This window comes from Cricetulus griseus, chromosome 8 (genome assembly GCF_003668045.3).
Source record: "Cricetulus griseus strain 17A/GY chromosome 8, alternate assembly CriGri-PICRH-1.0, whole genome shotgun sequence".
In the NCBI taxonomy this organism is placed as follows: Eukaryota; Metazoa; Chordata; class Mammalia; order Rodentia; family Cricetidae; genus Cricetulus; species Cricetulus griseus.
In genome coordinates this window covers 618058-630791 of record NC_048601.1, presented here as the reverse complement: position 1 = coordinate 630791, position 12734 = coordinate 618058, and positions in this window count along the sequence as shown.

Genomic DNA, 12734 nt, shown 5'->3' with positions numbered 1-12734 from the left:
CTGACTTTCTCAGGCAAGCTTTAATAAATCATAGATAATGCATCACTACATGTTTGTCTGTATGTATATCATGTGTGTGCACTGCCTGGAAGAAGGCATCAGATCACCTGGAACTGGAGCTATGGGGAGTTGCGAGATGTCTGATGTGGATGCTAAGAATCAAGCTAGGTCCTCTGCAAGAGCAACAAGTGCACACAACCACTGAGCTAGCTACAATACAACTTTTCTTTTGAGACGGTTTTCTCTATGTAGTCCTGGATCCCTAGAACTTGCTATGTATACCATGCTGACCTTGAACACAGAGATCTACCTGTAAGGTTGTTACCTGCTGGAGGTTTAGAAAAATAATTCGTCTAATGCCTGGCATCTGGTTTCTTCCTGTATCACTTGATGTTTGGTAGCTGTCTTAGTCCATTTTCTATTGCTGTGAAGAGATACCACAACCATGGCAACTCTTACAAAGGAAAACATTTAATTGGGTCTGGCTTATACTTCAGAGGTTTGGTTCATTATCATCATGGCTGGTGTCATAGGGTTTCTATTGCTGTGAAGAGACACCACCGTGACCATGGCAACTCTTATAAAGGAAAAAGACGTTTAGTTGGGGTGGCTTATATTTTTAAGCTTAGTACATTATCGTCATGGTGCGACATGGCAGCATGCAGGAAGACATGATACTGGAGAAGGAGCTGAGAGTCCTACATCCTGACTTGCAGGTAACAGGAAGTAGTCTGAGACACTAGGTGTGGTATGAGCATATATGAGACCTCAGAGTCTGCCTCCACAGTAGCACATGTCCTCTAACAAAGCCATACCTACTCCAAAAAAGCCACAACTCCTAATAGTGCCATTTTCTTTGTGCTTATGGGGACCAATTATATTCAAATTACTACAGTTGGGAAGCATGGTGGCATGCAGGCAGACATGGTGCTGGACGGATAGCTAAGAATTCTACATCTGGATCTACAGGAAGAGAGAGGACACTGGGCCTGGCTTGAGTATCCCAGTGACATATTTCCTTCAATAAGGCCACACCTCCTAATAGTGCTACTCCCTGGTTTCTAAGCAATCAAATCTATGAACCTATGGGGCCCATTCTTATTCAAACCACCACATTCTACTTAGCCATATCATAATGCAGAAATGCATTCGGTCCAACTTCAAAAGTCCCTGTGGTAGTTTGAATGTAATTGGTCCCCATGATATTATAGGGAGTGGCACTCTCAGGAGGTATGGCTTTGTTGGAGTAGGTATGGCCTTGTTAGAGGAAGTGTGTCACTGTGTGGATGGGCTTTGAGGTTTCCTATGCTCAGGATACCACTCAGTGTCTCAGTTGACTTCTTGTTGCCTGCAATATATAGGACTCTCAGCCTGGCAGTGGTAGTGCATGTCTTTAGTCCCAGTACTTGGGAGGCAGAGGAAGGCGGTTCTCTGTGAGTTCGAGACCAGCCTGATCTACAAGAGCTAATTCCAGGACAACCTCCAAAGCAGAGAAACCCTGTCTGGGCTGGGGGTGGGGGGTGGTATAGAACTCTCAGCTATTTCAGCAGCACCATATCTGCCTGCATGCCACCATGCTCTCTGCCTTGATGATAATGGACTGAACCTCTGAAACTGTAAGTGAGCCACCCCAATTAAATGTTTTCACTTATGAGCGTTACCATGGTTCATGGTGTCTCTTCACAGCAATAAAAACCCTAAGACAGTCCCCATAGTCTATAACATTCTCAACACTGTTTAAAAGTTCAAAGTCTCCTCTGAGAGTCCTGACAATCTCTTATCTGTATCCCATGTAATATCAAAAGGCAGATCACATACTTCCAACATTCAGAATATAATTTTCATTCTAAAACGGAGAAAAGGGAGCACAGTGAGGAAATACTGGACCAAAGCTAGACTGAAAAGCAGCTGTGTAAACTCCAAACTGCATCTCTATGTCTGATGTTGAAGGGACCAGTCCCCGTGTCCTGTGTGTGTGTGTGTGTGTGTGTGTGTGTTCCGTTTTGGCAGCCATGAAAGGCTAACACGTGCTTACCTGACCTTGCTGGGCCTGCCCTGCACAATACAAGGTCAGATGCCCTCCTCGTGGCAAGGACCAATCAGAAGTTAGCTGGTGGCGCTATGCTTTAAGGCTCTGGGTGTACTTTATGAACAAGTGCACGACAGTGACATGCAGAGCATAGCAACCACCCTGGGAGGGCCTGTGGGTCATAACAACCAGTTGACCAATCAACACAGAGCAAGCCCTCCAAGCCTGGAGGCACAACAATCCTGAGCCTGTGCGTACCCCTAGACACTCCCCTAACACTGCCCTCTAAGATTCCTGCCTCATGGTTTCTCGGGGTCTTTTCTCCAACTATCCACTGCAGATGATAGATGAAAGGCCAAGCTAATGGGGTTAGCTCTTTAAACAACTGCAATAAAAGACTCTTTGCTTTTGCATAGAAATGGGCTTCTTGGTGATTTGGGGGTTCAGAATTTGGGCACAACAATGGCAGAGCGTTCTTCAGATCTCCATCTCTTTTCAGCTTTGTTGACAGCAACACACTTCTCTCTCGGACTGGTTATGTACCCTAATAGCAGTTCTCCTTAGCGGGTATCCCACAACTCTGGCATCACCAACATCTTGGGGTCTCCAATGCAATCCAGGCTTCAACTTCACAGCTTCACTCAATGGCCTCTCTCGTCCTCCATGAAGGGACACCCCTGACACATGCATGCCTGGACTCAGCAGCTTTCTTTAGCCATGGAGGGAGATTCTACAACCCCTTTCTTGTATCCTTGACTCCAAAGCCAGAACCACATAACCAAAGCTGCCAAATTTTGCTGCTTTGGGGGGCTGAAACATGACCCTCTCATTCAAACACATTTTCACCAGCTTTCTGTTTTCAACGGTTTCTTTCACTGTTTAAGCTTAGCTGTTCTAGAACTCAAGTCTGTATACTAGGCTGGCCTCAAAAGCAGAGATCTGCCTGCCTTTGCCTCTGAAGTGTTAGGATTAAAGGTCTGAGCCACCACACCCAGTTTAAGTTTTTCTTTAAATCCTTTTCACAAGTTGGAGGCTTAGCTGTATATATGGGTGGGGGCTGAGGAAGTGGGGTTTTTCTCTGAGGTCATCACTCCTATTATTTCATTTAACATCAGGCTCTTCTTCAAGTCATTTATCTCTTTGAGCACAAGACTTAGCTGCCAAAGACCTGCTTTAGTAGGGGTTGGGGGGGGTGAGGTAATGTTTCAGGTCCCCTTTGGGGATGTGTGCAGTAGGTGGGGAGAGAGAGAGAAGGAGATGGACTCCATTGGAAGGAATCAGGATGGTTGCTAGCAGCGTTTAATTGAAAAGAAGACTACAGTTTTTATACTCTATAGCTTCACATAGTATTAAAAGGAGATGGGAGGCAAGGAGCATGTGAGATGGGGAGTGGCTTGAGATCAGGGATTGAGGAATCTTGCATTGACCTTGACAATAGGCACCATTCATATGTTAATGAAGGGCCTTAAATTCATTCTGCCAGAGATAAGGAGAATGTCTGCTTTATCAATCAGGAACTTTCCTCACGCCCCCCTCCCCCACCAAAGGATGGAGACCCTTGGGACAAGGACTTCTGGGGAGCAGACACTGTACTACAATCTCCTAGTCTTATTCTATGGGCCTGTCCCCCCTTCATAACTCTCTCAAAAGGTGAAATCCTGATGCCTTACTCTCTTCCCATTATACTGTACCATTCTGGTTTCTCTGTATTCATTAACTGAATTCTTCCCCTTAATGGCCTCAGGCTCTGGATCTGAATTGTAGGCATTTCATCCTTGGGATTAGGTGTGTCTAGTAAATCTCTAACTTTCTTGTTCTTGGTGTAATCAGGAGGGAACTTCGTCAAGCAGCAATGGTCACCTGGTCCATGCCACTTAGCTCCATTCCTGGTGTGCCTTTTCTCTTCAAACTGTACATTTTGTATTCTTCCCTTAATCAGCTTGTTACTTTTCATTATAGATCTGCATAAATGCTAGACTGTTGAAATCTCCCCTGTCAAAACTGTTAATCCAAAACTCTCCAATTTAGCTTTACAAAGATTTTTTTGGACAAGGGCAGAAAACATCCACATTCTTCACCAAAATATCAGAATTATCTCTAGGCCACTTACTAATAATTTCCTCTGAAATCTCTTGAGCTGGGCACCTACAGTTCAAATCACTGTTAGCATCACTGTCTTCTATTAATTCCCTATTAAAGGGTTCAACTACCTTTCTAATTCAAAATCTCAAAGCTTACAATCCTCCAAACAAAAGCATGGCCAGGCCTATCACAATACCTCCCTCCTGGTACCATCTATCTTAGTCAATCTTCTATTGCTGTGAAGACACACCATGTTCATGGTAATTCTTATGAAGGAAAATGTTTAATTAGGGCTGACTTACAGTTCAGAAGTTTAGTCCATTATCATCATGTCTGGGAATCATGGCAGTAAACTGACAGACATGGTGTTGGAGAGGCAGCTGAGGGTTCTATCTACAGCTGAACGCACAGGAAGAGAGAGAACTCGGCCTGGCTTGAGGCGTGGGGCCTCCTCCAGCAGGTAACAACCTTGTAACCACCTTGACTTTGACGTTTTGAGATGGGTGTATTACTATGTTGTCCACGAAGCTAGCCTGGAAAGCCTGTGTTCAAGCCATCCTCCTTCATCAGCCTCCCATGTTGCTGAAACAACAAGTTTGCATTATCACTCCCCTGCCTGTTGTTGTTGAAACAGTGTTTCACTATGTAGCCTAGGAAGCAATCCTCCTGCCTCAACCTGCCAAGTGCTAGGTTTACAGGTATGAGCCACTATGCCCTCTGTTTTGCTTTTTGAAACAGGGTTTCTCTGTGTAGCTTTGGAGCCTGTCCTGGAACTCACTCTGTAGACCAGGCCTTCGCTCACAGGATCAGACTGCCTTTGCCTTGTGAGTGCTGGGATTAAAGGTGTGTGCCACCACTGCCTGGCTCTTTTAACGATTTCTTTAAAATCACAGAACACTTATCTGTTGTCTCCCACTCTGAATTCAGAGACATCTGTAATTAGTCACCCCATTTAGTAGTATATTATTATTTCAGGTTTATTAACTGTTATTCTGTTCCATAAACTATATGGCTTATAAACAACAGAATTTATTTCTCTCTCAACCCTTTAATAGGGAATTAATAGAAGACAGTGATGCTAACAGTGATTTGAACTGTGGGTGCCCAGCTCAAGGTGATAGGATGTCTGAGATCTAGATCCTGGGAGTTTCTGTCTGGTAAGGGCTGTTTCCTGTTCCTATACCGTGGCTTTTGGGTGTGTTCTCACATGGGTTAAGAGATAGCTGATAGGGGCTCAGAGGTTAAGAGCACTGTCTGCTCTTCCAGAGGTCCTGAGTTCAATTCCCAGCAACCACATGGTGGCTCACAACCATCTGTAATGAGATCTGGTGGCCCCTTCTTGCTTGCTTGCAGGCAAACATGCCGACAGAACACTGTATACATAATAAATAAAAAAAAATTAAAAAAAAAAAAAAGAGATAGCTGATAATCTGTTGTAAGAGCACTCATTCCATTCAGGAAGAATCCACCTTGGCGGGGCATAGTGTCATTCTTCTGTGATTATAACATTTAGGAAGTGGGAAGAGGAGGGTCAGGTGCTCATGATCATCCTTGGCTACAGAGACCATCCCTCCAAAAAATTACTCCCTAAAGGCCTCACTTCCTCAGTATGATCACCTTGAGGGGCAGGCTTCAATGTAAGAACTTCAAGAGGACATAATCATTCAGACCATCTCTTAGGCAGGGTTTCTATTGCTGTGGCAAAATATGATTTAAAAAAGAAGTTAGGGAAGAAAGGGTTTATTTGGCTTACACTTCAGCATCGCTGTTCATCACTGAAGGAAGTCGAAACAGGAATTCAAACAGGGCAGGATCCTGGAAACAGGAGCTGACCCAGAGGCCATGGAGGGGGAGCTGCTTCCTGGCTTGCTTCCCATTGCTTGTTCAACCATCTTCTTATAGAACCCAGGACCAGCAGCCCAGGGATGGCACCACCCACCCTGGGCTGGGCCCTTCCCCATTGATCACTAAATGACAAAATGTCTTACAGCTGGATCTCAAGGAGACATTTCCTCAGCTGAGACTCCCTTCCTGTGAATACTCCAGCTTGTGTCAAGCTGACACACAAAACCACCCAGTAAGGATCATAACCTTTAAGTTTTCCCCCCAAGGAGATGGGAATATGGCTCACCTGGTAGAGTGTTCCTTTAGCACATACAAAGTCCTTTGATTGCCAACACTACATTAACTAGGGCTGGTATGTACCCTACCAGTAATCCCTGAGTCTGGGAAACAGAGACATTATAATGAGCACAAGTTCAAGGCCAGCCTGATCTATATATTTATAGTTGGACAGTATTGCATAGTGAGATCATGTCTCAAACAAATAAAACCAAAAGCAAACAAGCAAAAAAAAAAAAAAAGTCTGTAATACATAAGCCCCTGCCACAAAAGCAAAAGACAGTTTTTCTTCTTAACTTTGCATTTCCAGAGGCTAAGAACTTGTCTCTCCTCGTGCCCACAGTTTACTTTTTCAGATAATCAATTCACTAAATTTATCCTCAGCTTCCTTAGTGAAGAGCATACATCTAGACTAAATATAAAACACAAATCTTCATGCTCTTCGGTCATAATCAATTCAATATGACTATTCATGAGGCAATTATTTTAAGTTTAGCAACTTAGCTACCGTCCCTTTATTGAATTAGGCTTGAAATATTAGAATTTTCAGGGTGTTAATTTATCTCAGCCTGCTTCTGAGCAGTCTTTAACCTCTGTGTTAATAGCCCCATCCTTTGGCTCCATTTCTAGGGAGTAATTTTAGTTTAATGATAGTTTATGGAATGAATGCATTTTAGAAAGGGTCTCATTTTTTTTTAAATGAAAAATATAAACTCTGTCTTTGCTTCTATATCTCTCCTAGCCAAGCACCATGGCTTATGCCTGTAATAGTATCTGGGATACCTGGGAGGCCCAGTCAGGAAGATTGCAGTGAGATTTGGGCCACCCTGGGCCACAAAGTGAGATTTTTTTTTTTTTTTTTTTTTTTTTGGTGGACAGGGCCTAGAAGGGTTGGTGAAATGGTTCAATGGTTAAAAGCACTGGGTGCTTTTCCAGAGACTCAGGTTCAGTTCCCAGCACCCACACAGCAATTCATGATCTTCTGTAATTCCTGTCCCAGAAGATCCCACGCACTCTTCTGGCCTTTGTGGGCACTGCATGCATGTGAGGTACAGACACACCTGTGGTCAAAACACCCATACTCATAATTTTTAATTAATTAATTCTTTAATGAAAAAAAATTTTTGAGACTTGGTTCTCACCATGCAGCCTTAGCTATCCTGTAACCCACTATGTAGACCAGGCTGCCCTGAACACACAGAGATTTGCCTGTCTCTCCCTCCCAAGTCTTGGGATTAAAGGTGTATACCTCTATGTTCAGTCAGCTAAATTTTTAAAAAACTGTGTCTACAGAGGTGGCTCAGCAATGTAGAGTTCTTGACAGCCCTGTTCTGTCTAGTTCTGGACAGAGGGCCAGAGCTTGATTCCTAGCACTCACTCAAGTGACCCATAATAACCTGCAATTCCAGGTCCAGGGGATCTAACACCCTCCTTTGGCTTCTAAGGGTACCTGCACATACACATTTAAAAAAGAAAGAAAGAAATTCCCCCTTTAAAGACCAAAAATTATCCCCATGATTACTTCCTTTAACTTCAGCTTCAGACAATAAGTAAAAATAACCAGAAAGAGCTCTCTGCTTCTTATATGTGGATGAAAATGTGTTCAGCTAGTTTCTTGCTCCAGACACTATGCCATACCTTCTCCGCTGAAGATGAACTCTATCCCTTTGGAAAATAAACCCTTTCTTTCTTAAGGAGAAAAAAAAAAAAAAAAAAAAAAAAAAAAAAAAAAAAAAAAAACAGCTGCCAGAAACACGCTGGGAGAAAAGCCAAGTTAATTGTACTACCTTCAATAGCTATTCTTCTAGCTTGTTCATTGTTATTTTGTTAAGGAAAAAAAATTAATATTAGAGTCTGACAATCTTCAAACAAATAAAAACTATAATCTGGTAGGTGGCTATTTAAAGTAACAGAACCCAGGGCAACATGAAAGGCTTGATTCTGAAGACTCATGTCATTAACCAAGGTTGGGAAAGAACAACAGCATCTAGTGGCAGGGGCATGAGCCAACCATTTCAGGGACACATTGCCATCTCCTCAAGATTTATCTGCCTGCAATTACCTTCCTTGTCTTTCCATTGCAAGGAATCTTGTCTTTTGGATTTTCAGGACAGGGTTGCTCTGTGTAGTCCTGGCTGTCCTGGAAATTACTCTGTAGACCAGGCTGGCCTCAAACTCAGAGATCCCCCTGTCTCTGCCTCCTGAGTACTGGGATTACAGACATTCATTCCCTAAGGACTGAAAAGTTAAGCATGCTTTACATGCTTGCCTTATCTTCTCAGCTTTAGAAAACACCATCAAATGTCTGGTTTTCAGTCAGCAGTACATTGCTTGCGTAGCAGAAAGCCCTGGTCCAGTTCCTAGAACAACAGTGAAAAGAAGAGAAGCTTTAAACCAAGTGTTGTGCTGCCTTTTATAACCCTGGCACTTGAAAAGATTCAGGAGGATCAGGAATTCACGGCCACCCTGGGCTATAAAGCTAGTGTGAGCTTACACTGGGCTACATGAGACTTTCTCAAGAAACAAACATAAGAATTAAAAATAAAAATAAAGCCAGCAGCTGGCACAAACCTTTAATCCTAGCATTCTCCTTCTTGCCCCATCCCCCCCCCCATCACTTCTCAGAGAGGGTAAGGCTTCCCCTAGGAAGTCAACTAAGTCTGTCCCACCAACTTGTTGAGGCAGTATCAAGACAAGCCCCCCACCCCCCTTACTCCCTTAACACACCCCCATACCCCTGTGTCTAGGCTGAGCAAGGTATCTCTCTATAGAGCCCAAGCCACAGCATTGCCACCAGTATTCAGGAGGCCTAGTTCAGTCCTATGCTGGTTTCTCAGTTGTCAGTGTGGAGTCAATGATCTCTTACTAGTTCAGGTCTGCTGATTCTGTAAGTTTCCCCATTATGGTCTTGACTCCTTTGCTCATATCGCTCCTCCATCACTTTGATTGTACTCCAGGAGCTCAGCCCAATGGATAGTTGTAGATCTCTGCATCTGCTTCCATCTGTTTCTGGAAGAGGGTTCTAGCTTCTCCGGGGTTGTGGATTGTAGGCTTGTTATACTTTCCTTTATGTCTGGTATCTACTTTATGAGGATACTGAGAAGCTGGGTGGTGGCGGCAGCAGCACATGACTTTAATTCCTGAAGGTAGAGACAGGTGGATCTTTGTGAGTTTGAGATGAGCCTGGTCTACAGAACTAGTTCCAGGACAGGCTCCAAAGCTACAGAGAAACGCTGTCTCAGGAGAAAAAAAATACACAATTCAGGGGTGGAGAGATGGATCTGTGGTTAAGAGCACCTGTTGCTCTGTTGCTCATGCAAAGAACCCAGGCTCAGTTCCCAGCACCCATTTAGTGGCTTATAACCACCAGCAACTCCAGTTCTTGGGATATGATACCTTCTTTTGTTCTCTCTGGGCACCAGACAACAGGTCATCACATAATGCATGTAGCCAAATACTCACACACACAAAATAAAATAAATAAATCTAATTAAAAAAAGAGGAAATATAATTCATGCTTAAAATGCCCATTTAAACCCTTTTAGCAATGTTCCTTCCATAAACACATAGGAACTATTTATTTTTTATTTTATAAATTTTAACATTGATTTTTATGAGGTTTTCAAAAAATTATTAGTATGTTTGTACAAAAGTGTGCACTTGCACAGGTGTAAGGGTGTCCGTTCTAGGAGGTCAGAAGAGGGTGTTGGATCCCCTGGAGCTGGAGTTGTGGGTGGTTGTGAACTACCCAACAGGGTACTGGAAAGTAAACTTGAATACTCTGCAAGAGCAGTAAACATTCTTAACCATTGAGCCATCTCTCCAGCTCCACATTTATTATTTAGTGTGTGTCTACGTGTGTGGATGAACATGTGAAACAATACATATGTGAAAGTCAGAGGACAACCCTGGGAGTTTTCTCTTTTTGCCATGTGGGATCTGGGGCTCAAACTCAGATCATTAGTCTTGGCAGCAAGTGCATCTGTCTGCTGAGCCATTATGCTGGCCCATTAGAGCTATTTATAAAGTAGCTACAATTATTACCCGTAGAAAGAATTGGTATTATCTTAGGGATACACACTATACAATTTACAGCTAGAAACCTAAAAATATGTGCAATTACCTTATCAACACAGTTGAGTCAAAGTGACTTTGGACACTCCTCTAAAGCAACATATGGCTTGGCTGGATTAAAGAACCCAGTCAATTTTTAAACATTTTGGCTCAAAATGTTACTAAAATATGGGAATATTGCTAAATGTATATGTGAATTTAAGACATTAAAAATATTGTTCTTGTAATGTTTTACAATGTAATCATTGGCTACAAGCTGGCAGTAGCTACACAAAGTACCAATTAGTATGACAGCAGTTGTGTTGAGGCCAAATTAGGGGGTATTATTTACTCTCCTTGCTATGGTTGGGAGTGTTTATGAATTCCAGAATCTAGATAAATGAGGTTATGGTTAAATACATACTACTTTTTATATCCATCTTTAAATGTACAATTTGACACATTTTTTTTCAAGAAAAACCATTCCAAAACAAATTAAATAGGAAACGGTTTACAAGCTTTTATCTTGTATGTCTGTTTCAAACATCATCCACAGATCCCCAAAAACTGAGAAAATACTGAACACATTCTTGCTTTTTGAGACAGAAATTTCCAAACACACTCAAATAATAGACTAATAAGCCTTCAAGTGTCTATTGTGATATGTCTGTATGTCTCAATGTATGGTTGATTCATTATTTATACCCTCCATTTTAGCTTATTTGAAATCAACTTTCAGAGGCTAATGGTGTGTCTTAGTGATAGATCTCTTGTTGTGGTGCAAGAGAATGGCCCCATAGGATCATATATTTGAATGCTTGATTATCTGGGCATGGCACTGTTTGGGAGAAATTAGGTGGTGTGACCTTGTTGGAGGGGGTGTACCAGTGGGGATGGGCTTTAACGTTTCAAGAGGCCAAGCCAGGACCTCTGCCTTTCTCTTTCTCCTCTGGTTGCCTATGGATCCAGATGTAGAACTCTCAGTTACCTCAGACCATTTCTGCCTGCATGCCAGCATGCCTCCTGCCATGGCGATATGGACTAAACCTCTGAAACTGTAAGCCAGCCCCAATTACATGCTTTATTTTCTAAGAGTTGTTGTGGTCATGGTGTCTCTTCACAGTGACAGAACACTGGACAAGACACTTATTTAACATACCAAGGACCTGGCATTCAATTCCCAGTGCTACACAAAATATAAAATAAAATCAAAGACTATTTTTGGTTTGTAGGTCTTTTAAAACATTAATTTTGGGGGCTGGAGAGATGGCTCAGTGGTCTTTTTTGGGGGGGGGTTGAGACAGAGTTTCTCAGTGTAACTCTAACTGTCCTGAAACTAGCTCTTATAGACCAAGCTGGCCTCAAACTCTCAGAGATCCACCTGTCTCTGCCTCTGCTGGGATTAAAGGCATGCGCCACTACCACCTGGCTTGATTTGAGACTAAACTGAAGTTTCAGCATTTGTGCTGATGTTTCTCATTTTAAGTTTTGTCTGATGCTGGGGAGATAGCCCAGTTGGTTGAGTGCTTTTCTAACAAGAACAAAGCCCTGGATTTATTTCTGACACTTCTTAAACCAGGTGTGTTACTGCATTCCTATAATCAGCACAAGGAAAATGGAGGAAGGAATATAAATTCAAGTCCATCTTTGGGTACAATAAATTTGAGGACAGCCTGAGATACTTGAGACCCTGACTCAAAAAGAAAGTTTTATTTGACTTTTACCTAATTTTGGGTCAGAAAGAAATTATAATAAAGGCCACACCGCCAAGCAAAGAGTGTTCCAAACAAGGCAGTTTGCCAGAGAAGCAGGATCTCTGTGTGTAAATATCCCTAACTCCCTAGGTCCAGCAAACACCTGCATTTCATCCTTTATCTGAAATACAATACACTAAACAAGAAATATAAAAGTTGCTACTGTCAGTGTCCAATTTTACTCAGTCCTTGTGATTCTGGAAAACCAGTTTAAAAAAAATCATCCACAATCTGTGTTCTGGAAAAGAGCTTCCTACAAAACCCACCCTTCCTGTAGGACTTTAACAAGCCTTCTTGTTTGCTTAGGATAAGGACAGACACAAGGTCTCACAATTCTTTGCTTGATAAACGATAAATGATTAGCTCAGATGCTTGCTCTCACTGATCGCCAAGAGCAAAGTGCTTGTTAGTCAAACTTCGGTCTATCTCTTTTCCTTCCCAGGCCCCTGGACCTTGGCCCTCACTAAGTTTGAGTCGACAAGTGTTCCTAGGCTGGCCTCTGGGTCATTCTCAGATCACCCCCCACACCCTTCCCATATCCTAGTTATCCTGGCCCTGTTTGCTCTTCCGTACCACAGAAAACCTGCTTAAACCACAAAGTGCTTGTTGACAAAAGATCACAGTATTCTCTGTTGAAACAGCTACCCTCTTCTTCTGCAGGGGCTCCCCAATCTTTAAATAGTATTTTTAGATGA